General features: G+C 41.9%; 15 non-coding genes across 15 annotated transcripts; all 15 read left to right on the forward strand.

Moving 5' to 3' along the window:
- The first annotated feature begins 15,836 nt into the window (after nt 1–15,836).
- Trnav-uac (transfer RNA valine (anticodon UAC)) lies at nt 15,837–15,909 on the forward strand. The gene has a single exon. It is a non-coding gene; the product is annotated as a tRNA-Val (tRNA).
- A 1,706-nt stretch (nt 15,910–17,615) lies between these two features.
- On the forward strand, nt 17,616–17,734 carry LOC134203098 (5S ribosomal RNA). Its single transcript, XR_009977440.1, has one exon. It is a non-coding gene; the product is annotated as a 5S ribosomal RNA (ribosomal RNA).
- Nucleotides 17,735–18,030: 296 nt separating this feature from the next.
- Nucleotides 18,031–18,149, forward strand: LOC134203153 (5S ribosomal RNA). Its single transcript, XR_009977489.1, has one exon. It is a non-coding gene; the product is annotated as a 5S ribosomal RNA (ribosomal RNA).
- Nucleotides 18,150–18,587: 438 nt separating this feature from the next.
- LOC134203164 (5S ribosomal RNA) lies at nt 18,588–18,706 on the forward strand. The gene has a single exon (XR_009977500.1). It is a non-coding gene; the product is annotated as a 5S ribosomal RNA (ribosomal RNA).
- A 436-nt stretch (nt 18,707–19,142) lies between these two features.
- LOC134203176 (5S ribosomal RNA) lies at nt 19,143–19,261 on the forward strand. Its single transcript, XR_009977511.1, has one exon. It is a non-coding gene; the product is annotated as a 5S ribosomal RNA (ribosomal RNA).
- A 580-nt stretch (nt 19,262–19,841) lies between these two features.
- LOC134203135 (5S ribosomal RNA) lies at nt 19,842–19,960 on the forward strand. The gene has a single exon (XR_009977473.1). It is a non-coding gene; the product is annotated as a 5S ribosomal RNA (ribosomal RNA).
- A 577-nt stretch (nt 19,961–20,537) lies between these two features.
- Nucleotides 20,538–20,656, forward strand: LOC134203138 (5S ribosomal RNA). Its single transcript, XR_009977476.1, has one exon. It is a non-coding gene; the product is annotated as a 5S ribosomal RNA (ribosomal RNA).
- Nucleotides 20,657–21,090: 434 nt separating this feature from the next.
- LOC134203187 (5S ribosomal RNA) lies at nt 21,091–21,209 on the forward strand. Its single transcript, XR_009977522.1, has one exon. It is a non-coding gene; the product is annotated as a 5S ribosomal RNA (ribosomal RNA).
- Nucleotides 21,210–21,643: 434 nt separating this feature from the next.
- LOC134203105 (5S ribosomal RNA) lies at nt 21,644–21,762 on the forward strand. Its single transcript, XR_009977446.1, has one exon. It is a non-coding gene; the product is annotated as a 5S ribosomal RNA (ribosomal RNA).
- Nucleotides 21,763–22,339: 577 nt separating this feature from the next.
- LOC134203117 (5S ribosomal RNA) lies at nt 22,340–22,458 on the forward strand. Its single transcript, XR_009977457.1, has one exon. It is a non-coding gene; the product is annotated as a 5S ribosomal RNA (ribosomal RNA).
- Nucleotides 22,459–22,753: 295 nt separating this feature from the next.
- On the forward strand, nt 22,754–22,872 carry LOC134203129 (5S ribosomal RNA). Its single transcript, XR_009977468.1, has one exon. It is a non-coding gene; the product is annotated as a 5S ribosomal RNA (ribosomal RNA).
- A 292-nt stretch (nt 22,873–23,164) lies between these two features.
- On the forward strand, nt 23,165–23,283 carry LOC134203143 (5S ribosomal RNA). Its single transcript, XR_009977481.1, has one exon. It is a non-coding gene; the product is annotated as a 5S ribosomal RNA (ribosomal RNA).
- A 433-nt stretch (nt 23,284–23,716) lies between these two features.
- Nucleotides 23,717–23,835, forward strand: LOC134203141 (5S ribosomal RNA). The gene has a single exon (XR_009977479.1). It is a non-coding gene; the product is annotated as a 5S ribosomal RNA (ribosomal RNA).
- Nucleotides 23,836–24,269: 434 nt separating this feature from the next.
- On the forward strand, nt 24,270–24,388 carry LOC134203147 (5S ribosomal RNA). The gene has a single exon (XR_009977483.1). It is a non-coding gene; the product is annotated as a 5S ribosomal RNA (ribosomal RNA).
- A 296-nt stretch (nt 24,389–24,684) lies between these two features.
- On the forward strand, nt 24,685–24,803 carry LOC134203148 (5S ribosomal RNA). The gene has a single exon (XR_009977484.1). It is a non-coding gene; the product is annotated as a 5S ribosomal RNA (ribosomal RNA).
- Nucleotides 24,804–25,209: the final 406 nt, after the last annotated feature.

Genomic DNA, 25,209 nt, shown 5'->3' on the forward strand with positions numbered 1-25,209 from the left:
ATAATGTTAATATAAATATAGAGCCAAGAGATATCGATTTTTTCGAGATTGGGAAGTATTATCACAAAGGCGTTAAAATTTGTTCAAAATATTTGTGTAAGAACTTTAGATATGATGATTCATTTGTTTCTCTTAACGGAGATTTCATAAATATCGATCACCTATTGGTTGATTCGAATAAAAATGGTTATGTTCTAGGCACAGTCTTGATAGCTACAAAAATATACGAAAACATGTATTCTTATGAAACATCAGACATTCAAGTCTTAAGGGGTATCAATGACTCGCTTCGAATATGTGTTAATGTTGAAATTTGTCATAAGGAAGATAAACGCATAACTAAATTCATTTCGCTGTAAATCAAGAACTCAAATCGATTAACGCCTTTCGCATAAAATCAATTCAAACATAACCTAAAAGTGATATAGGTAAGTTAATAATTATATAAATAATCGTAAGCAGCAAAATTATATAAATAGTCGTATGCCGCAAAAATGTCACTAATTTTGATATGAATTAGATATAAAAAATCATACGAAGAAATAAAAAATTCTCATAACATAATTTGATACATTTTAGTTGCATTATTTTCTGTCGACGATGATCTATAACAAAATTATATCATAATAAGTTATACATATCATAACAAGTTATAATTTTATTATTTTTCTGTTATGTTGTTCTGGTCGGGTAGCCAGCGGTGTTCGGTGAAGACGCATAAATCGTTATATCAAGTGTACATATATTGTGAATCATCACTAAATGCTATGGTCGTAAGAACAAATTGTGAAAACAATATTCAGCAGGTGTCTAGTTTCCTGGCGTAAGGGCACGAACGCGCTGGCTGCATGTGGTAGAAGAAGGAGGTTTAAACGATACAGGTCTAGGATACATTACCCAAGATTGAAGATAATGGAGTTCTACTAAACAGGTAAGTTCCAGATATTTACGGACATCTAACGATATCCATTTCAAAAATACACCCTCTGTCTGAATAAATAATGTACTATGGGCCGCTGCTGTACGTATATATAATCAACGAATTCAATTCATCATTTTGAAATAACGAAACACACTTTGTTAAATAGCGTTTTCCAATACCGTTCAAAATTTCCAAACTTGCTTTACAACATTCCATATATACTATATATAATAGCCCTGTTTGTCTGTCCGGTGACTAGCCAACCAGACGTAGCACTCGGCGATATTCTCACAAAAAATAAAAGGTTTGACACTTACATTCTTTTTTACTATCAGATGCAGAAAACAAAACCAGTGACAACCTTAGACAACCATTTGATGAAAAAAATCACAGACAACAGACGTTGAATAACACATGAGCCGTTTAGATTGAAAAAAAAAAAAACACTTGCCACGGGCGCTTCTGCGTTCACAAATAAACTAGTTACACGATATTGAACAAAACTATTTGTGATATGTGCACTTCCGCCACCTTACTTACTTACTTATGAATCCTGTACACCTCCGATGGTGCAAAGGGCCGACTTGAAAGATCTCCATCCTGAGCGTTGCCCAGCTATCGCTTTAACTTGATGCCAGGTTAGATTTCGGTCGACTTATTGTTTTGCATTATTAAGGCTTCGCTGCCAAGAGCCTCTGGGTCTGCCTCTGCTGCGATGTCCCGCTGGGTTCCAGTCTAAAGCTTATTTACAGATTTCGTTTCCGCCCCTACGTAGAGTGTGGCCGATCCAGCCCCACTTTCGATCCCGAATTTCTGTGCTATCGGCCTCTGGTGATAACGACGATGGAGCTCGTTGTTTGAGATCCAGTTGTGAGGCCACCAGGCCCGAATTATATACCGCAGGCATCTGTTGATGAGCACCTGCAGCCGTTGAGTGTTCTCCACTGATACACACCATGTTTCTCTAGCGTATAACAGCACAGATCTCACGTTAGGGTTGAAAATTCGTATTTTGGTGCGCTCACTTATCTGCCTGTTTTTCCAGATATTTCTTAAACTCGCAAAGCCAGCTCTTGCTTTCTTGATCCGTGCGCCTATGTTTATCTTGGTACCGCCGTCTGACGCCATTTGGCTACCAAGATATTGGAAGCTTTCAGCATTCTCCACTGGTTGCCCGGCTACTGTGAAACTGGAATGGGTCACCGTGTTTATGTCCAACAAATTGGTTTTGTTGACGTTGATGACTAAGCCTGCCGAAGAGGAGCACTCGGCAAGGTCGTTGAGCTTACTCTGTATATCAGAGCGCCGTTGAGCGAGGAGTGCAACGACATCAGCCAATTCGAAGTCTTTTAGGTGCTCCATGCGTATACCCGAGCAAAGGCAGATAACTGAAATGATATCAAACTGATAACAGGATTAGTTATCCTTATTATCATCTTGATATTTAGTTATCTATCATGTGATTAACTGATAACTGAATAATAACAAAATGTATTATCAATACAAATTTGGTATTTTCTTCTAAAATTCGCGTCATTCAGATATCGGGCTATAAGCATTCTATTCTTTTAAACATATTGTACAGCGAATAAAAAAATCTACTCAGTCGCTTATTTTTCGACGCAAACAAAAATTAGCGCCAGATAGTCTTGAAAGAAAAACATACCTGTAGCAAAAAAGCTACTTTGATAATTTTGAAAATTTGACCGCCACGTGGTGGTTTGTAGCAATGAATACCAGATCTGTAGAAGCCTTGAAAAAATGATCATGAAAGATGTCATTTTGTTGCAAGCCACAATACTTACTTCTGCTAAATGTACCCGGCCTATTCTATGAATTTAATATGAATATGAATAGTGTGACAAGAGCTGTTTTCAAACACTTAACTGAAATTTTCGTCTAAGCAGACTGTGATTTTCCTCGTTACTAACGATATCTACTGATTTGTTTATTTCTCTGCCAACAAAGGAATTAACACAAAGTTGAAATATGTCGGATAATCGAGAAATTTTAACGATCTGGTGTGTTGGAGAAAACAATCATGCTCGCACGTTAGTCGATTTAGCAATGTGCTGAACCAAAGACTAATTGTTCAACTATTGACAGTTTAAACCTATTAGGTTTGAACGCAAACGAGCAAGATCACCTCCATGTTGAAAGGACGGTCGACTCATGGGAATATCGAGGTGTGAAATAGAAAATCCTTTGAAAGGTGTTGGAATGGACTATCACAGAAGCCCAAAAAATATACCGGCGTTGTGGACTAGGTACCTACCCATACGACATTTTCATACGAATCCTAATTCCGCGTGGCCATGGTCCCGGGCTCCCACATAACCTTATGTACCAAAATCAACCTTTTCCGTACATTTAGGGCCCCCGAAAACTGTCCGGCCATGGATCCCCACCGTATAGCAACATTTTTTCACGGAATAATTCTTCCTGGGATCAGCAGTGTTTATGTTTATATATGCATATGAAAACATGAAAGATTTTGGTTTAGTTTGAATAAAACTTATAAACGAAATCGTTTTATAGCATGGCGCTGCTAACAACCTAATGATTGATAATATAAGAGAGAAAAACTAACCTAAGCCTATATTATTTAATTGGTCACAACTGAAAACAAAATGTATTCAATAAAAGGACGATGAACCGTATTTATGCTAATTGATTGCCGATTCGGTGTTTTGAATTAAATCCATTTCGGTTATCATTTTTTTATGGTGACCTGTAATCCAACCAGAAAGATAACAATTCTAGTTATCAATATAACTGGTTAATTAAGTTTGTTATTAATAAGTTATTCTGCTTCGCACTTTGCAGAGTCCAGCCGGCTGTTATTTACATAAATGCTTATGGCATCATGATGTGATTATAAATAGAGTCTAGTCTTCGGTAAATGCATGATCGTAGAAAGCGTAGTGCTCTTCTCTCCTGCTCCTCAAGAAAGCGTAAATGGGTGAGTGCCTAGAGACGACGCCGTGCAATCATTCGATTCGAGTTCGAATCCCAGTGAATGCCAACATTTTTTTTAATGCGTAACGAAGTCGGTAAAGAAGATTTAATTATTTTGGTCGATAAAACAGAGATGGCTGATAACTAAATAATAACTAAATTAGTTATTTGAGTGAATAACATGAATAACAAAATGTGTTATCAATTTGGTATCAGTGCTAACCTAATTTGTTTTCAGGTAGTTCTTTCAGGAACAAAATTCTGGTATCATTTTTGTTATGTTGGCTGTTAATTCTGCCAAAATGATAACAAGTTCAGTTATCAATATGTTCGATAACCGGATAATATAATTTGTTATCAATTAGTTATTCATGTTTGCTCGGGTAGGCTGCCATAACAGCCCGCGGTTTGGTTCACGGTCAATCGCACCTGCCAGAATATCATCGATTGCGATGAGGAACAGTAACGGTGATAGAATACATGCTTGCCTCACAACAGCTACGACCCGGATAGGGTCGGACAAGACCCCATTGTGCAGCACTCTACACGAAAAAGCCTCGTACTGTGCCTCGATGAGGCCGATGATTATCTCAGGAACCCCCTTGCGTCTCAGGGCGCCCCACATATTCTCGTGATTGAGACGGTCGAAAGCTTTTTCGTAGTCAATGAATACTGTAAAGGGACTCTTGGAATTCGTTCATCTGCTCCAGAATGATACGGAGCGTAACAATATGGTCCACACTGGATCTTCCGGCACGGAATCCGGCCTGCTGCCGCCGGAGAGTCGCATCGATCTTCTCCTGAACCCGGATTGGGTTTTTTTTTGTTTAGAACTTTGAGAACGGTACACAGCAACATAATGCCTCGCCAGTTATCGCATACAGTCAGGTCACCCTTTTTGGGTACCTTCACTAAGATACCTTGCATCCAGTTGCGGTGTCCCAGATATTACGAAATAAAGGATGCAGTAGTTGAGCGGATGTCAAGGGGTCAGCTTTGAGCATCTCGGCTGATATGCGATCGACCCCTGGGGCTTTATTCGATTTCATGCTTTGGATGGCTGTTTGAATCTCTAGCAGTGATGGAGCTTCGGTATTGACGCGTGTTATACGTCGGATCCTATGCAGATCATGTCGAGGTGGTGATGGCCTGGCTGGGACTTGAAAAAGTTGTTCGAAGTGCTCGAACCAGCGTTTCAGCTGGTCAGTTGGGTCGGTCAATAACTGATCATTCGCGTCTTTCACAGGCATCGTTGCATTCATCTTCGCCCCGCTTGAGCGTCGTGGGATATCGTAGAGGCGGCGAATGTCCCGGTTGCTGCGGTTCTCTCTCCTTAGTCGGCCAGAGAGTCTGCTCACACTCGCTTGACCCGTCGACATGAGCGTTTTACTTCCTTTTCAAGAACCAAGTATCGTTGACGGGCTAAGATTTTGTATCCTCTGGTTTTTGATCGCTCTATCGCGGCTTTGGCTTCTCTTCGCTCCTCTATCTTCCTCCAGGCCTCTTCGGTGATCCATTGCTTTCTTTGGGTGCGCAGTTCGCTCAGATTGTTATCGCTGGTGGCGATGAAGGCATTCTTGATGGCGGTCCATTGGTCTTCCACGCTGCCACCTTCCGGAATATCTGCAGCACGCGTCTCCAGTTCTTCTACGAAGGACCGTTTCACCGTGGCATCTTCCAGTCGGCGTGTGTTGAACCGTCGTCCAACTCTCTCCTCCTGCCGACGAATCCACGCAATGCGCAGGTGTATTTCGCCGATGAGGAGGTGATGATCAGACGCGATATCGGCACTACGTTTATTCCGTACATCAAGAAGGCTCCGTTTCCACTTTCGGCTGATACAGATGTGGTCGATTTGATTTTTTGTAAAGCCGTCACGAGAAACCCACGTGACCTTGTGAACCTTGTGAGGGAAGAGCGATCCCCCGATCATAATGTCGTTAACTCCACAAAATTCTGCGAACAGCTCTCCGTTTTCGCTCGTTTCTCAGAGACCATGGCGTCCCATAATGCGCTCATGGTTCGAGTTGTCGGATCTGATCTTCGCATTGAAGTTGCCCAAACAGATCTTGATATCACCCTTTGGAATACTATCTACGATGGCATTGAGTTGACTGTAGAAGTTCTCTTTGTCTTGCAGATCGGCAGCATCGGTTGGCGCATAACATTGGATTATAGTAAGGTTTCGGACCCGTGTTCTAAATCTGGCAACGATTTTCCTTTCACTTATAGGTTCCCACTTCATAAGCGCAGAGTGTGCCTGAGCGCTTAGTAGGAAGCCAACTCCGCGATGCCAGGGAGCGTGTTCACCTCGTTAACCAGAGTATAGCAGAACTTGTCCCGACGGCGTTCTGTGTTCTCCAAAGTTTGGCCAACGGACTCAGTCCCATGATCTCAAGCTTCATGCGGCGTGCCTCATTGGCAAGTTGTGCCAATTTACCCTGCTGGGCTAGGGTTAAAACGTTCCATGTTCCTATTCGTGTCCGTTGTTTTGCGCTAAGAGTCGTCGCTGACAGTCTGTATTCTTTCATTATCGGATTCTCGAACAAATTGATGTTTCGGGAACAGTAAGTTGTTGGCCCAAGGTTCCCTATCCACTGGGATAGGGCTGCCATCTTAGGTATAGCTTCCGGGGAATAGCATTTCATACTCAGCCGCTGGATGCCAGAACAGACGCTGTTGGAGCTGCATCTCCTTGGTGAAAAGACGCTCGATGAGTCGGGTCAAATTTGTTTAAAGTCCCACCCAACACCAGGACTAGACTATTATTCTAACATTGTTTATTATTATGAATTGAAATTACTGTACCGCTCATAAAAATCTAATGCTCCACTCATTTTTGGTCGCAACGAAAAATACACGCCAGATAGTCGGCTAAGAAAACATACCTCCAGAAAAAAGCTACTTTGATATTTTTTAAAATTTGGTCGCCACGTAGTGCATTCTGGCGGTTGTTCTGCGGAGAAATTTTTCACATCTATGTAAGCCTTGGAAAATGATCACGAAAGTTGTCATTTTGTTGCAAGGCACAATAATTCATGTAGCTTTAAATACATAGCTTTTACACTATTATCGATAAATAACAAACAACAATGTTAACCATATTTTGGATGGCTGTTTCAGGATAACTATATTTTCCACATTACCTTCAACTGATTTTGAGTTCACTTCACACTAAGCGATCCACGTTCCGGGTAGGACATCATCCTCCAGTTTATGTGACATTTGACCCATTTCGGACGGCGTGATCTCACTAAGAACAAAACGCTCACGAGATTGATACCGGGTACCGTACACTCATCGTCGTTTCATCTCCGAGACATGAGAGTTTCTCTCGGCTCGTCTCAGTTCTATGTTTCCAGCAAAGCGTCTTTCTGGAAGAGCGGCTCATCCTTAATTGAATCGCGGTTCCCCTTGGGAAACGCGCCGGAGTTTCATCTTAATTGATTCGATAGGTCTGCGCGTGTTGAATGAATTTAGCTCAATTGATACAGTTCAGTTTTCGTGTGGTATAAACAGAATTGCATATTCGGTTCTTCAGTCAAACATGTGGACTGAATACGCTGGTCTCGCTCGCTGATGTTTCGTCATAGGGTTTTTTTTATTACTTTTTTGATGAGGTACAATCGTGGTCTAATACTTTTAACAAAGCATTGTGGCAACCTTCTCCAGACGATATTCCTTCCCAATCTGAATTGATAATGGTCTCGCATGGGACGACGCAATCGACCGTTATCGCTTCAGTTTGCGCCACACATATTGACAGAAGACGGGCCAACGTTTTTCGCTACATTTTTTTCTTCATATGGGAAGAACACTCATCTGCGGGACGACATTGACCTTTTTCGAGAGGAATTTGATTCGATTTCCGTGCATGATTTCGGTGAAAGGGGAACTGAAATTTGTTTTGTAACTGAATGAAGTGTGATGATTGATTCATGTGAATCCGGTAACGAAAAATGCTTTGATGAAAATTCAAGGTTTTAAAAGATTTATAGTCGCCACACTTTGAACATTATGAATGAATAAGATGATTATTTTTTGTAGTTCATAACAGTACTGCCCTCATATGCATAAATGTCCCATGTCCTTCGCATTCCAATGTATATGGAACAGTTATGCCATGCGTAAGACTGCACTGCACAGTACAATGTTATGGTTCTTTAGTAAGCGGTAAAACATTTTAATTTAAGGTGAATCGCGTTTCAAACCTACATAGCGCTTTCTGGGGCACATAGGGAGTATGTGCTAGTAATGGAGTCCGTGCGTATAATGGACCCCCTGAACAAAACCCCAAATTAAACGCTGGAATCAGACCGTATTGTGCTTTTGTACTGTGCGGTTTGTTGAAGGAAGTTTTTAATACTACCCGAAGATATTTTAATTTCCATAGTGCTTCTCAGCGCTATTTGTACCTACTGATCCCGTTACGACATTTGCTAGGACCCGTGCCTTCGTTTTCGTGATGACAAAAAAATAATATTTTATTTCAGGTTGTTTTTTCGATTCAGTACCATTGAAAAGAAGTGCGCTTCCGATTTTATGGTCAAATGTTGTGAAAAAAATAAGGTTGAACACCACGCGCCGGCCATGATTACCACAACATCTAGGATGTGGACAACATCTAGGATGTCCACTAAATCGATTAGTAATTTTGCCAAAACTATTAATTAATAAAATTATTTATCGGAAAAAGTATGATAAGTGATAAAAATTTCGTTAGATCATGCATTTCAGTGATATATTTCACTGACTGCAAAATGTTTTTCCGTTTTCAATATGGCCATCAAAAATTTTGCTTTTATAAAACACCGTCATAAACTCTTCCCAATACAAACATTCTTATGGGGGTAATTCATTTGACCACATTATGACCAAAAATTGTAGCTTTATTCGAGCGTTGAAAATTGGATTTATTACGCTCTTCATCACTACCATAGATCTGTTCATATGGTCAATAGGCATTTGACGTTTGAAGCTATTTTCAGCAGATTTATGAGAGGTGTATTGATAGCAATAAGAGCGCCAATAAAACTGAGCAATCAGCTTGGTGATTGCTGTCATAAGTCCGCAATAAGAATTAGATAAATCCAAGAAGCATGGAAATTGTTACTTGGGAGGTGATTCGATCCATGCGAACAAAGGATTCCGCCTATTGTGGTATCTGTTGCCGAGTTTTCTGGATTACGAAATGAGATTTTGGGATAAAGGGCTCAAGGTTTCATTTCAGATTGCTAGGAAGGGTGACTGCCGCGTTTTGCCGGGATTCTACATTCGGCTCGGTCCATGGCTACACGTCGCCAGCCACGCAGTCTACGGAGGGTCCGCAAGTCATCTTCCATCTGATCGATCCACTTTGCCCGTTGCGCACCTCGACTTCTTGTGCCCGTCGGATCGTTGTCGAGAACCATTTGCACCGGGTTGCGACATTCTGTATACGTGCCCGGCCCACCGCAGTCGTCCGATTTTCGTGGTGTGAACGATGGATGGTTCTCCCAGCAGCTCATGCAACTCGTGGTTCATTAGCCTCCTCCACGTACCGTCCGCCATCTGCACCCCACCATAGATGGTACGCAGCACTTTGCTTTCGAAAACTTCAAGTGCGCGTTGGTTCTCCATGAGCATCGTCCAGGTCTCGTGTCCGTAAAAGACTACCGATGTACTGAGCTTGTTCTAGATTCGATTCTATTCGATCGGAGCGTCTTGCGGAGTCCAAAGTATGTACGATTTCCAGCCACGATGCGTCTCCGAATTTCTCTGCTGGTATCATTTTCGGCAGTCACCAGTGAGCCCAAGTACACAAATTCTTCTACCACCTCGATTTCGTCACCAACGATGCAAACTCGCGATGGGTGACTCACATTGTCTTCTCTTGAACCTTTATTTATTTATCATCAGACTAAGGCCGGAGTGGCCTGTGCTGCACATAAAAGACTTCTCCATTCAGCTCGGTTCATGGCTGCACTTCGCCAACCACGCAGTCTGCGGAGGGTCCGCAAGTCGTCCTCCACCTGATCGATCCACCTTGCCCGCTGTGCACCTCGCCTTCTTGTTCCCGTCGGATCGTTGTCGAGAACCATTTTCACCGGGTTACTGTCCGACATTCTGGCTACGTGCCCGGCCCACCGCAGTCTTCCGATTTTCGCGGTGTGAACGATGGATGGTTCTCCCAACAGCTGATGCAACTCGTGGTTCATTCGCCTCCTCCACGTACCGTCCGCCATCTGCAACCCACCATAGATGGTACGCAACACTTTCCTTTCGAAAACTCCCAGTGCGCGTTGGTCCTCCACGAGCATCGTCCAGGTCTCGTGTCCGTAGAAAACTACCGGTCTTATAAGCGTTTTGTAGATAGTCAGTTTGGTACGGCGGCGAACTCTATTCGATCGAAGTGTCTTGCGGAGTCAAAGTACGTACGATTTCCAGCCACTATGCGTCTCCGAATTTCTCTGCTGGTATCGTTATCGGCGGTCACCAGTGAGCCCAAGTACACGAATTCTTCAACCACCTCGATTTCGTCACCACCGATAGAAACTCGTGGTGGGTGGCTCACATTGACCTCTCTTGAGCCTCTTCCTATCATGTACTTCGTCTTCGACGTGTTGATGACTAGTCCAATCCGTTTAGCTTCGCTTTTCAGTCTGATGTAGGCTTCCTCCATCCTCTCAAAGTTACGTGCCATGATATCAATGTCGTCGGCGAAACCAAATAACTGGACGGACTTCGTGAAAATCGTACCACTCGTGTCAATCCCTGCCCTTCGTATTACTCCTCCAAAGCGATGTTGAATAGCAGACACGAAAGACCATCACCTTGCCGTAACCCTCTACGGGTTTCGAAGGGACTCGAGAATGCCCCTGAAACTCGAACTACGCACATCACCCGATCCATCGTCGCCTTGATCAACCGTATCAGTTTTTCCGGAAATCCGTTTTCGTGCATTAGCTGCCATAGCTGGTCTCGATCGATTGTATCATATGCGGCTTTGAAGTCGATAAATAGATGATGTGTGGGCACTTTGTATTCACGGCATTTCTGCAATACCTGACGTATGGCGAACACCTGGTCTGTGGTAGAGCGTTCACCCATAAATCCCGCCTGGTACTGCCCCACGAACTCTCTTGCAATTGGTGTTAGTCGGCGACATAAAATTTGGGAGAGTACCTTGTACGCGGCGTTCAGCAATGTGATTGCACGGCAGTTGCTATAATCCAGCTTATTACTCTTTTGTAGATGGTACACACGACACCTTCCATCCACTCCTACGGCAGAACCTACTCCTCCCAAAGCCTGGTAATCACCCAATGTAGCGCTCTAGCCAGTGCGTCACCACCGTGATTAAACAGCTCTCCTGGTAGTTGGTCAACTCCAGGGGCTTTGTTGTTTTTCAGCCGGCCGATCTCCTCCTGGATTTCCTGGAGATTCGGAGCCGGAAGTCGCATGTCCTGCGCGCGTGCTCCTAGGTTCATTACCATACCGCCACCGTTGTCTGCCATATCACCATTCAGGTGCTCTTCGTAGTGCTGCCGCCACCTTTGGATCACCTCACGCTCGTTCGTAAGAAGGTTCCCGTTTATGTCCTTACACATATCGGGCTGTGGCACGTGGCCCTTACGTGAACGGTTCAACTTCTCATAGAACTTTCGTGCGTTATTAGCGCGGTACAGTTCCTCCGTCTCTTCACGGTTTCGATCTTCCTGCTGGCGCTTTTTCCTCCGGAAAATCGAGTTTTGTCTGTTCCGCGCCCGTTTGTATCGTGCCTCGTTCGCCCTCGTGCGGTGTTGCAGCAATCTCGCCCATGCTGCATTCTTCTCCTCAACTAACTGCTCACATTCGCCGTCATACCAGTCGTTTCTCTGATCCGGAGCCACCGTGCCTAGTGCAGCGGTTGCGGTGCTTCCAATGGCGGATCGAATATCTCTCCAGCCATCTTCAAGAGATGCTGCGCCTAGCTGCTCTTCCGTTGGGAGTGCCATTTCCAGCTGCTGCGCGTAGTCTTGGGCTAGTCTACCGTCTTGTAGCCGCCCAATGTTAAGGCGCGGCGGACGACTCCGACGCGTGTTGATCACCGTCGAGAGTTTTGAGCGCAGACATACTGCGACGAGGTAGTGGTCGGATTCAATATTCGCACTGCGGTAAGTGCGTACGTTCGTGATGTCGGAGAAGAATTTACCGTCGATTAGAACGTGGTCGATTTGGTTTTCCGTTATTTGATTAGGTGATTTCCATGTGGCCTTGTGGATATTCTTACGGGGGAAGAAAGTGCTTCGGACTACCATTCCGCGGGAGGCTGCAAAGTTTATGCATCGCTGGCCGTTGTCGTTCGATACGGTATGCAGACTATCCGGTCCGATGACCGGTCTATACATTTCCTCCCTTCCTACCTGAGCGTTCATGTCACCGATGACGATTTTGACGTCCCGCAGTGGGCATCCATCGTATGTCTGCTCCAGCTGCGCATAGAACGCTTCTTTTTCGTCGTCGGATCTCCCTTCGTGTGGGCAGTGCACGTTGATGATGCTATAGTTGAAGAAACGGCCTTTTATCCTCAGCTTGCACATCCTTGCGTTGATTGGCTGCCACCCAATCACGCGTTGGCGCATCTTTCCCAGCACTATGAAGCCGGTTCCCAGCTCGTTGGTGGTGCCACAGCTTTGGTAGAAGGTAGCCGCTCGATGCCCGCTTTTCCACACTTTCTGTCCTGTCCAGCAGATTTCCTGCAGCGCTACGACATCGAACTTGCGGGGATGTAATTCATCGTAGATTATCCTATCGCAACCTGCGAAGCCTAGCGACTTGCAGTTCCATGTTCCAAGCTTCCAATCGTGATCCTTTATTCGTCGCCTAGGTCGTTGCCGATTGTATCGAGTCGTATTATCTTCTATGTCGTTCGTAATAGTTGTTTTTAAAGGCGGCTTATTGGGCCTGCGCAAACCTCCTGTCTCGTCGGAGGGCCGTCGTGTTAGGGCTGTTTAGCGTCCCACCAAACACCAGGACTTGGGCTTGTGCGCTTTGAGCGGCACACGGTCGCTTTGGCGGAGCCTACTTGCGGATACATGCAGCTTTTTATAGAGGTTTAACAGGGCCCACTGTCAAACCCCACCACATCCTAGGCAGGCGCCACAACTCGCAGATGGCCTGGGGAGGGATCGTCAAGCCCTTGGACATAGTCCCTGCTGCCCCCTGCTGCTGTCTCTTGAACCTCTTCCTATCATTACTTCGTCTTCGCCGTGTTGATGACTATAGTCCGATCCGTTTAGCTTCCCTCTTCAGTCTGATGTAGGCTTCTTCCATCTTCTCAAAGTTACGTGCCATAATATCTATGTCGTCAGCGAAGCCAAGTAGCTGGACGGACTTGTTAAAAATTGTACCACTCGTGTTAATCCCTGCTCTTCGTATTACCCCTTCCAAAGCGATGTTAAATACCAGACACGAAGGCCGTAACCCTCTGCGCGTTTCTAAGGGACTCGAGAATGCCTCTGAAACTCGAACTACGCACATCACTCGATCAATCCTCGCTTTGATCAACCGTGTCAGTTTATCCGAAAATCCGTGTTCGTGCATTAGCTGCCATAGATGGCCCCGATCGGTTGTATCATATGCGGCTTTGAAGTCGATGAATTGCATTTGCGGCATTTCTGCAGTACTTGGCGAATGGCGAACACCTGGTCCGTGGTGGAGCGTTCGCCCATAAAACCCGCTTGGTACTGCCCCACGAACTCCCTTACAATTGGTGCTAGTCGACGGCATAACATTTTGGAAAGTACCCTGTGGGCGGCGTTCAGCAATGTGATTGCGCGGTAGTTGCTACAATCCAGCTTATCGCCCTTTTTGTAGATAGGACACACGACACCTTCCATCCACTCCTGCGGCAGAACCTCATCCTCCTAAATCTTGGTAATGACCCAGTGCAGCGCTTTAGCCAGTGCCTCACCACCGTGTGTAGTTCTCCTAGTAGTTGATCAACCCCTGGGGCTTTGTTGTTCTTCAGGCGGCCAATCTTCTCCTGGATTTCCTGGAGATCGGGGCCTGTAAAATTATGTCCTGCGCGCGTTCTCCCAGGTTCATCACCATACCGCCATCTTCGTCTGCTACATCGCCATTCAGGTGTTCTACGTAGTGCTGCCGCCACCTTTGGATCACCTCACGCTCGTTCGTAAGAAGGTTCCCGTTTATGTCCTTACACATATCAAGCTGTAGCACGTGGCTCTTACGTTGCTCCGTTGCGGGAGGCTGCCAAGTTTATGCATCGTTGGCCGTTATCATTCGATACGGTGTGCAGACTATCCGTTCCAATGACCGGTCTATACATTTCCTCCCTTCCTACCTGTGCGTTCATGTCGCCGTCCCGCGTGGGCATCCATTGTATGTCTGCTGCAGCTGTGCGTAGAACGCTTCTTTCTCGTCGTCGGGTCTCCCTTCGTGTGGGCAATGCACGTTGATGATGCTATAGTTGAAGAAACGGCCTTTTATCCTCAGCTTGGACATCATTGCGTTGATTGGCTGCCACTCACGGTGGCGCATCTTACCCAGCACTATGAACACGGTTCCCAGCTCGTTGGTGGTGCCACAGCTTTGGTAGAAGGTAGCCGCTCGATGCCCGCTTTTCCACACTTTCTGTCCTGTCCAGCAAATCTCCTGCAGCGCTACGACGTCGAAGTTCCGGGGATGAAATTCATCGTAGACCATCCTGTCGCAACCTGCGAAACCTAGCGACTTGCAGTTCCATGTTCCTAGCTTCCAATCGTGATCCTTTATTCGTCGCCTAGGTCTTTGCCGATTATATCGAGTCGCATTATCTTTTATATTGGTCGTAATTATTGGTTTTCCAGGCGGCTCATTGGGCCTGCGCAAACCTCCTGTTTCGTCGGAGGACCGTCGTGTCAGGTCTGTTTTGTGTCCCACCTGACACCAGGAATTAGGCTTGTGTGCTTTGAGCGGCACTCGGTCGCTTTGGCGGGGCCTAATTGCGGATACATGCAGCTTTTTATAGGAATTTAACAGGGCCCACTGTCAAACCCCACCACATCCTAGGCAAGCCCCACAACTCGCAGATGGCCTGGGGAGGGATCGTCAAGCCCTTGGACATAGTCCCTGCTGCTGCCCTGCTAGCAGACATATTGTCACTATAAATGAGGTTCCAGTTTATCGATCTAGCGAAGCTAAATATTTAGCACTTCTGCTCGATCAAAAATTACTTTTTTTAAATCACATTAAAGGCATTCAAGCTAAATGTAACAAATAAATTAAGTGTCTATATCCACTTATAAACAGAAAATCAAAACTTTGCCTTAAGAACAAAATTTTGATTTACAAACGATTTTTTAGACCAGCCATATTGTATGCTGTGCTAATATGGACTAGTTGCTGCAACACCAGAAAGAAGGCACTTCAGAGGATTCAAAATAAAATTTTGAAAATGATTCTGAAGTTGCCTCCGTGGTATAGTACCAATGAACTTCATAGAATTTCTAATATTGAGACATTGCAATCGATTGGCAATCAAAATCCAAGCTTTCACACTCAAAATAAATCGCAGATTTCTGTGAAATTTCACCGAAATCTCAACAGCAGAACTGTTCGGTGAATAGTTTTACAGATTTTTGGTGGTTTTGACAGTTGAACAAAGGAAAAATCTCCGAAAATTTTGTGAAATAATTACCGAACAAATCTGCTGTTGAGATTTCGGTGAATTGAAGCAAAATTCACCGGAATCTGTGAAGTGATTTAAGTGTGTTCTATGAAAGTTCGATTTTGGAGTTCCAACTTTGTTGTTACGAGAAAAGCGAAGAGATAGATACTCGCCTTCTTCGCCAAAGTTAATTGCAATAGTATTTGCTATCACTATGTAGTAATCAGTACATATATATGTGTATATATCGTAACATTCCCGTGCTTATCAGTAAAGTTTGGTATCGCAACTCAGATGCTACTCTGAGCAGCCCCCCGCCCAACGGGTTCCATAGTGTAGCGGTTATCACGTCTGCTTTACACGCAGAAGGTCTCCAGTTCGATCCTGGATGGAACCATAACTTTTTGCTTTTGTTGTACATATTTCGTTATGTACATTGTCAAAAAAAGTTCTTATAACGGATTGTTAATAAAGTGGATACAACATAAACTATTGCCCAATCTCAACTTATCTCTACTTTTACCAGATATCGTGTTTTACCAATGATATCAGATAATCATTTTCTAGAACTCGCCTCAAGAACACTAATGGGATATTGAATCTGCTGTGAAATACAAACACTCCGTTGAAAAGCAAACAAGCCTCCTTTTAATCACATCACGATCTCTGTGTAACAGTTTTCTTAATTGAATTAGCCCCGTCATCAGTCAATCATCAACCGGGTGACTGGTGATTTCAAAACTTTTAGTAATTCAATCCCCTTATTGACTTCGGTGCTGCTCCACTGCACTGTAACTCCTCTCCGTGTTTAGACATCCATTGGAAAAAGTGCTCCAAATATGGCAATGAAAAATGATCTTTTTATGGGTCTGCTGCCCCACGGTCCCGTCAGCCCTATCGCCGTCTAAGAAGCATTACACTAATCTGGTCCGCGCGCTCAGCTGACAGAATATTCCATTGTGCGTGTGCTTTGGTGTTGGCGGGAATGTGAGAAACTTAATGCTGTTTGTTTTATTGATGGTTCCTAATTAGTTCATAGCAATTATTAAATTAACGACTTGGCTCAAGCAACAAACGAGTGCGGTACGGCAGAGCCTTGTCAAATTCGTCGATCCACGCATAGTTCAGCATCTGGATTATGCCTAGCGCAATAAATTAAATTCTGTATGTTGAAATCATTCGGAAAATAATCGTACCAGATGGTGGAAAAATAATCTCTGATTTGCTTCCTTATCTGTTGGCCTTCCTTATTGGAAGTGCATCATGATGACGAATTCGAAGACTTTGCGATTCATACAATCTTATATTGTAACTAATATGCAAAAATCATTCAAAAATGAGGCTTACCTTCGAGCTTGTAGTTGCTATCTTTCTTTCTTTTGTTGCAACATGCAACAATGAATGTGTTAAATTTGTAAAAATTGCTTTGAAATTATATTGTTGTTGATTATAAAAAGCAGCTTTGTTTTTTCACTTACTTACACTTACTGAAAGATGGATTCGAACTCAGAACGGTGTATTGAATTATTTTTTATGTATAAAAAGTGTCACTTAATCAATCAGATGCGATTTTCATGGAAACCACCCACTGGTGAAGTTAAGCAACATCGGGCGCGATTAGTACTTAGATGGGTGACCGCTTGGGAACGTCGCGTGTCGTTGGCCTTTTTGTCTTTTTTATGCTTTCTAACGATGGAATCGAACTTGGGACATAATTTTGAATCAATCATAAAATGTGATAAATTTGCGAAAATCGCCTCCAAGTTATGTTTTCTGTAGAAGAAACATTGTTTTATTTAGCATTTTTTGTTTTACTTTTTTATGCTTTTTAACGATGGAATCGAACTTGGGACAGAATTTTGAATCAATCATAAAATGTGATAAATTTGCGAAAATCGCCTCCAAGTTATGTTTTTTGTGGATGAAACATTGTTCTATTTGGCATTTTTATAGAATCTGATAGATGGATTCGAACTCAGAACGGTGTACTGATTTTGTTTTCATGTATAAAAAGTGTCACTCAATCAATCAGATTCGATTTTCATGGAAACCACCCACTTGGCCCTGGCCAGCATAAAACTCCCTCCCAAGCTGTCTGTCGTTGTCAACGATCATACCATGTTGAAAACACCAGTTCTCGTCCGATCACTGAAGTTAAGCAACATCGGGCGCGATTAGTACTTAGATGGGTGACCGCTTGGGAACGTCGCGTGTCGTTGGCCTTTTTGTCTTTTTTATGCTTTTTAGCGATGGAATCGAACTTGGGACAGAATTTTGAATCAATCATAAAATGTGATAAATTTGCGAAAATCGCCTCCAAGTTATGTTTTTTGTGGATGAAACATTGTTCTATTTGGCATTTTTATTGCATCTGGAAGATGCATTCGATCTCAGAACGGTGTACTGATTTTGTTTTCATGTATAAAAAGTGTCACTCAATCAATCAGATTCGATTTTCATGGAAACCACCCACTTGGCCCTGGCCAGTATAAAACTCCCTCCCAAGCTGTCTGTCGTTGTCAACGATCATACCATGTTGAAAACACCAGTTCTCGTCCGATCACTGAAGTTAAGCAACATCGGGCGCGATTAGTACTTAGATGGGTGACCGCTTGGGAACGTCGCGTGTCGTTGGCCTTTTTGTCTTTTTTATGCTTTTTAGCGATGGAATCGAACTTGGGACAGAATTTTGAATCAATCATAAAATGTGATAAATTTGCGAAAATCGCCTCCAAGTTATGTTTTCTGTAGAAGAAACATTGTTTTATTTAGCATTTTTTGTTTTACTTTTTTATGCTTTTTAACGATGGAATCGAACTTGGGACAGAATTTTGAATCAATCATAAAATGTGATAAATTTGCGAAAATCGCCTCCAAGTTATGTTTTTTGTGGATGAAACATTGTTCTATTTGGCATTTTTATAGAATCTGAAAGATGGATTCGAACTCAGAACGGTGTACTGATTTTGTTTTCATGTATAAAAAGTGTCACTCAATCAATCAGATTCGATTTTCATGGAAACCACCCACTTGGCCCTGGCCAGTATAAAACTCCCTCCCAAGCTGTCTGGCGTTGTCAACGATCATACCATGTTGAAAACACCAGTTCTCGTCCGATCACTGAAGTTAAGCAACATCGGGCGCGATTAGTACTTAGATGGGTGACCGCTTGGGAACGTCGCGTGTCGTTGGCCTTTTTGTCTTTTTTATGCTTTTTAGCGATGGAATCGAACTTGGGACAGAATTTTGAATCAATCATAAAATGTGATAAATTTGCGAAAATCGCCTCCAAGTTATGTTTTCTGTAGAAGAAACATTGTTTTATTTAGCATTTTTTGTTTTACTTTTTTATGCTTTTTAACGATGGAATCGAACTTGGGACAGATTTTTTAATCAATCATAAAATGTGATAAATTTGCGAAAATCGCCTCCAAGTTATGTTTTCTGTAGAAGAAACATTGTTTTATTTAGCATTTTTATTGCATCTGGAAGATAGATTCGAGCTCAGAACGCTGTATTGATTTTGTGCTCATGTATAAAAGTGTCACTCAATCAATCAGATTTGATTTTCATGGAAACCACCCACTTGGCCCTGGCCAGCATAAAACTCCTCCCAAGCTGTCTGGCGTTGTCAACGATCATACCATGTTGAAAACACCAGTTCTCGTCCGATCACTGAAGTTAAGCAACATCGGGCGCGATTAGTACTTAGATGGGTGACCGCTTGGGAACGTCGCGTGTCGTTGGCCTTTTTGTCTTTTTTATGCTTTTTAGCGATGGAATCGAACTTGGGACAGAATTTTGAATCAATCATAAAATGTGATAAATTTGCGAAAATCGCCTCCAAGTTATGTTTTCTGTAGAAGAAACATTGTTTTATTTAGCATTTTTTTTTTACTTTTTTATGCTTTTTAACGATGGAATCGAACTTGGGACAGAATTTTGAATCAATCATAAAATGTGATAAATTTGCGAAAATCGCCTCCAAGTTATGTTTTCTGTAGAAGAAACATTGTTTTATTTAGCATTTTTTGTTTTACTTTTTTTATGCTTTTTAACGATGGAATCGAACTTGGGACAGATTTTTTAATCAATCATAAAATGTGATAAATTTGCGAAAATCGCCTCCAAGTTATGTTTTCTGTAGAAGAAACATTGTTTTATTTAGCATTTTTATTGCATCTGGAAGATAGATTCGAGCTCAGAACGCTGTATTGATTTTGTGCTCATGTATAAAAAGTGTCACTCAATCAATCAGATTTGATTTTCATGGAAACCACCCACTTGGCCCTGGCCAGCATAAAACTCCCTCCCAAGCTGTCTGGCGTTGTCAACGATCATACCATGTTGAAAACACCAGTTCTCGTCCGATCACTGAAGCTAAGCAACATCGGGCGCGATTAGTACTTAGATGGGTGACCGCTTGGGAACGTCGCGTGTCGTTGGCCTTTTTGTCTTTTTTATGCTTTTTAGCGATGGAATCGAACTTGGGACAGAATTTTGAATCAATCATAAAATGTGATAAATTTGTGAAAATCGCCTCCAAGTTATGTTTTTTTTGGATGAAACATTGTTTTATTTAGCATTTTTTTTTTTACTTTTTTATGCTTTTTAACGATGGAATCGAACTTGGGACAGAATTTTGAGTCAATCATAAAATGTGATAAATTTGCGAAAATCGCCTCCAAGTTATGTTTTCTGTAGAAGAAACATTGTTTTATTTAGCGTTTTTTTTTTTACTTTTTTATGCTTTTTAACGATGGAATCGAACTTGGGACAGAATTTTGAATCAATCATAAAATGTGATAAATTTGCGAAAATCGCCTCCAAGTTATGTTTTTTGTGGATGAAACATTGTTTTATTTGGCATTTTATTGCATCTGGAAGATAGATTCGAGCTCAGAACGCTGTATTGATTTTGTGCTCATGTATAAAAGTGTCACTCAATCAATCAGATTTGATTTTCATGGAAACCACCCACTTGGCCCTGGCCAGCATAAAACTCCTCCCAAGCTGTCTGTCGTTGTCAACGATCATACCATGTTGAAAACACCAGTTCTCGTCCGATCACTGAAGTTAAGCAACATCGGGCGCGATTAGTACTTAGATGGGTGACCGCTTGGGAACGTCGCGTGTCATTGGCCTTTTGTCTTTTTATGCTTTTTAGCGATGGAATCGAACTTGGGACAGAATTTTGAATCAATCATAAAATGTGATAAATTTGCGAAAATCGCCTCCAAGTTATGTTTTCTGTAGAAGAAACATTGTTTTATTTAGCATTTTTTTTTACTTTTTTATGCTTTTTAACGATGGAATCGAACTTGGGACAGAATTTTGAATCAATCATAAAATGTGATAAATTTGCGAAAATCGCCTCCAAGTTATGTTTTCTGTAGAAGAAACATTGTTTTATTTGGCATTTTTATTGCATCTGGAAGATAGATTCGAGCTCAGAACGCTGTATTGATTTAGTTTTCATGTATTAAAAGTGTCACTCAATCAATCAGATTCGATTTTCATGGAAACCACCCACTTGGCCCTGGCCAGCATAAAACTCACTCCCAAGCTGTCTGGCGTTGTCAACGATCATACCATGTTGAAAACACCAGTTCTCGTCCGATCACTGAAGTTAAGCAACATCGGGCGCGATTAGTACTTAGATGGGTGACCGCTTGGGAACGTCGCGTGTCGTTGGCCTTTTTGTCTTTTTTATGCTTTTTAACGATGGAATCGAACTTGGGACAGAATTTTGAATCAATCATAAAATGTGATAAATTTGCGAAAATCGCCTCTAAGTTATGTTTTTTTGTGGATGAAACATTGTTTTATTTAGCATTTTTTGTTTTATTTTTTTATGCTTTTTAACGATGGAATCGAACTTGGGACAGAATTTTGAATCAATCATAAAATGTGATAAATTTGCGAAAATCGCCTCCAAGTTATGTTTTTTGTGGATGAAACATTGTTTTATTTAACATTTTTATTGCATCTGGAAGATGGATTCGAGCTCAGAACGCTGTATTGATTTTGTTTTCATGTATAAAAAGTGTCACTCAATCGATTCGATTTTCATGGAAACCACCCACTTGGCCCTGGCCAGCATAAAACTCCCTCCCAAGCTGTCTGGCGTTGTCAACGATCATACCATGTTGAAAACACCAGTTCTCGTCCGATCACTGAAGTTAAGCAACATCGGGCGCGATTAGTACTTAGATGGGTGACCGCTTGGGAACGTCGCGTGTCGTTGGCCTTTTTGTCTTTTTTATGCTTTTTAGCGATGGAATCGAACTTGGGACAGAATTTTGAATCAATCATAAAATGTGATAAATTTGCGAAAATCGCCTCCAAGTTATGTTTTCTGTAGAAGAAACATTGTTTTATTTAGCATTTTTTTTTTACTTTTTTATGCTTTTTAACGATGGAATCGAACTTGGGACAGAATTTTGAATCAATCATAAAATGTGATAAATTTGCGAAAATCGCCTCCAAGTTATGTTTTTTGTGGATGAAACATTGTTTTATTTAGCATTTTTTTTTACTTTTTTATGCTTTTTAACGATGGAATCGAACTTGGGACAGAATTTTGAATCAATCATAAAATGTGATAAATTTGCGAAAATCGCCTCCAAGTTAGGTTTTTTGTGGATGAAACATTGTTTTATTTGGCATTTTTGTTGCATCTGGAAGATGGATTCGAGCTCAGAACGCTGTATTGATTTTGTTTTCATCTATAAAAAGTGTCACTCAATCAATCAGATTCGATTTTCATGGAAACCACCCACTTGGCCCTGGCCAGCATAAAACTCCCTCCCAAGCTGTCTGGCGTTGTCAACGATCATACCATGTTGAAAACACCAGTTCTCGTCCGATCACTGAAGTTAAGCAACATCGGGCGCGATTAGTACTTAGATGGGTGACCGCTTGGGAACGTCGCGTGTCGTTGGCCTTTTTGTCTTTTTTATGCTTTTTAACGATGGAATCGAACTTGGGACAGAATTTTGCATCAATCATAAAATGTGATAAATTTGCGGAAATCGCCTCAAGTTATGTTTTTTGTGGATGAAACATTGTTCTATTTGGCATTTTTATTGAATCTGAAAGATGGATTCGAACTCAGAACGGTGTACTGATTTTTTTTTCATGTATAAAAAGTGTCACTCAATCAATCAGATTCGATTTTCATGGAAACCACCCACTTGGCCCTGACCAGCATAAAACTCCCTCCCAAGCTGTCTGGCGTTGTCAACGATCATACCATGTTGAAAACACCAGTTCTCGTCCGATCACTGAAGTTAAGCAACATCGGGCGCGATTAGTACTTAGATGGGTGACCGCTTGGGAACGTCGCGTGTCGTTGGCCTTTTTGTCTTTTTATGCTTTTAACGATGGAATCGAACTTGGGACAGAATTTTGAATCAATCATAAAATGTGATAAATTTGCGAAAATCGCCTCCAAGTTATGTTTTCTGTGGATGAAACATTGTTTTATTTGGCATTTTATTGAATCTGGAAGATGGATTCGAACTCAGAACGCTGTATTGATTTAGTTTTCATGTATTAAAAGTGTCACTCAATCAATCAGATTCGATTTTCATGGAAACCACCCACTTGGCCCTGGCCAGCATAAAACTCCTCCCAAGCTGTCTGGCGTTGTCAACGATCATACCATGTTGAAAACACCAGTTCTCGTCCGAGCACTGAAGTTAAGCAACATCGGGCGCGATTAGGACTTAGATGGGTGACCGCTTGGGAACGTCGCGTGTCGTTGGCCTTTTGTCTTTTTATGCTTTTTAACGATGGAATCGAACTTGGGACAGAATTTTGAATCAATCATAAAATGTGATAAATTTGCGAAAATCGCCTCTAAGTTATGTTTTTGTGGATGAAACATTGTTTTATTTAGCATTTTTGTTTTATTTTTTATGCTTTTTAGCGATGGAATCGAACTTGGGACAGAATTTTGAATCAATCATAAAATGTGATAAATTTGCGAAAATCGCCTCCAAGTTATGTTTTTTGTTGATGAAAAGTTGTTTTATTTGGCATTTTACTTGCAACTGGAAGACGGATTCGGACTCAGAACGCTGTATTGATTTAGTTTTCATGTATTAAAAGTGTCACTCAATCAATCAGATTCGATTTTCATGGAAACCACCCACTTGGCCCTGGCCAGCATAAAACTCCCTCCCAAGCTGTCTGGCGTTGTCAACGATCATACCATGTTGAAAACACCAGTTCTCGTCCGATCACTGAAGTTAAGCAACATCGGGCGCGATTAGTACTTAGATGGGTGACCGCTTGGGAACGTCGCGTGTCGTTGGCCTTTTTCTTTTTATGCTTTTTAACGATGGAATCGAACTTGGGACAGAATTTTGAATCAATCATAAAATGTGATAAATTTGCGAAAATCGCCTCCAAGTTATGTTTTTTGTGGATGAAACATTGTTTTATTTAGCATTTTTTTTTTACTTTTTTATGCTTTTTAACGATGGAATCGAACTTGGGACAGAATTTTGAATCAATCATAAAATGTGATAAATTTGCGAAAATCGCCTCCAAGTTATGTTTTTTGTGGATGAAACATTGTTTTATTTGGCATTTTTATTGCATCTGGAAGATGGATTCGAACTCAGAACGCTGTATTGATTTAGTTTTCATGTATTAAAAGTGTCACTCAATCAATCAGATTCGATTTTCATGGAAACCACCCACTTGGCCCTGGCCAGCATAAAACTCCCTCCCAAGCTGTCTGGCGTTGTCAACGATCATACCATGTTGAAAACACCAGTTCTCGTCCGATCACTGAAGTTAAGCAACATCGGGCGCGATTAGTACTTAGATGGGTGACCGCTTGGGAACGTCGCGTGTCGTTGGCCTTTTTGTCTTTTTTATGCTTTTTAACGATGGAATCGAACTTGGGACAGAATTTTGAATCAATCATAAAATGTGATAAATTTGCGAAAATCGCCTCCAAGTTATGTTTTTTGTTGATGAAAAGTTGTTTTATTTGGCATTTTACTTGCAACTGGAAGACGGATTCGGACTCAGAACGCTGTATTGATTTAGTTTTCATGTATTAAAAGTGTCACTCAATCAATCAGATTCGATTTTCATGGAAACCACCCACTTGGCCCTGGCCAGCATAAAACTCCCTCCCAAGCTGTCTGGCGTTGTCAACGATCATACCATGTTGAAAACACCAGTTCTCGTCCGATCACTGAAGTTAAGCAACATCGGGCGCGATTAGTACTTAGATGGGTGACCGCTTGGGAACGTCGCGTGTCGTTGGCCTTTTTGTCTTTTTTATGCTTTTTAACGATGGAATCGAACTTGGGACAGAATTTTGAATCAATCATAAAATGTGATAAATTTGCGAAAATCGCCTCCAAGTTATGTTTTTTGTGGATGAAACATTGTTTTATTTAGCATTTTTTTTTACTTTTTTATGCTTTTTAACGATGGAATCGAACTTGGGACAGAATTTTGAATCAATCATAAAATGTGATAAATTTGCGAAAATCGCCTCCAAGTTATGTTTTCTGTGGATGAAACATTGTTTTATTTAGCATTTTGTTTATTTTTATGCTTTTTAGCGATGGAATCGAACTTGGGACAGAATTTTGAATCAATCATAAAATGTGATAAATTTGCGAAAATCGCCTCCAAGTTATGTTTTTTGTGGATGAAACATTGTTTT

The sequence above is a fragment of the Armigeres subalbatus genome, unplaced genomic scaffold (genome assembly GCF_024139115.2).
Source record: "Armigeres subalbatus isolate Guangzhou_Male unplaced genomic scaffold, GZ_Asu_2 Contig1644, whole genome shotgun sequence".
NCBI lineage: Eukaryota > Metazoa > Arthropoda > Insecta > Diptera > Culicidae > Armigeres > Armigeres subalbatus.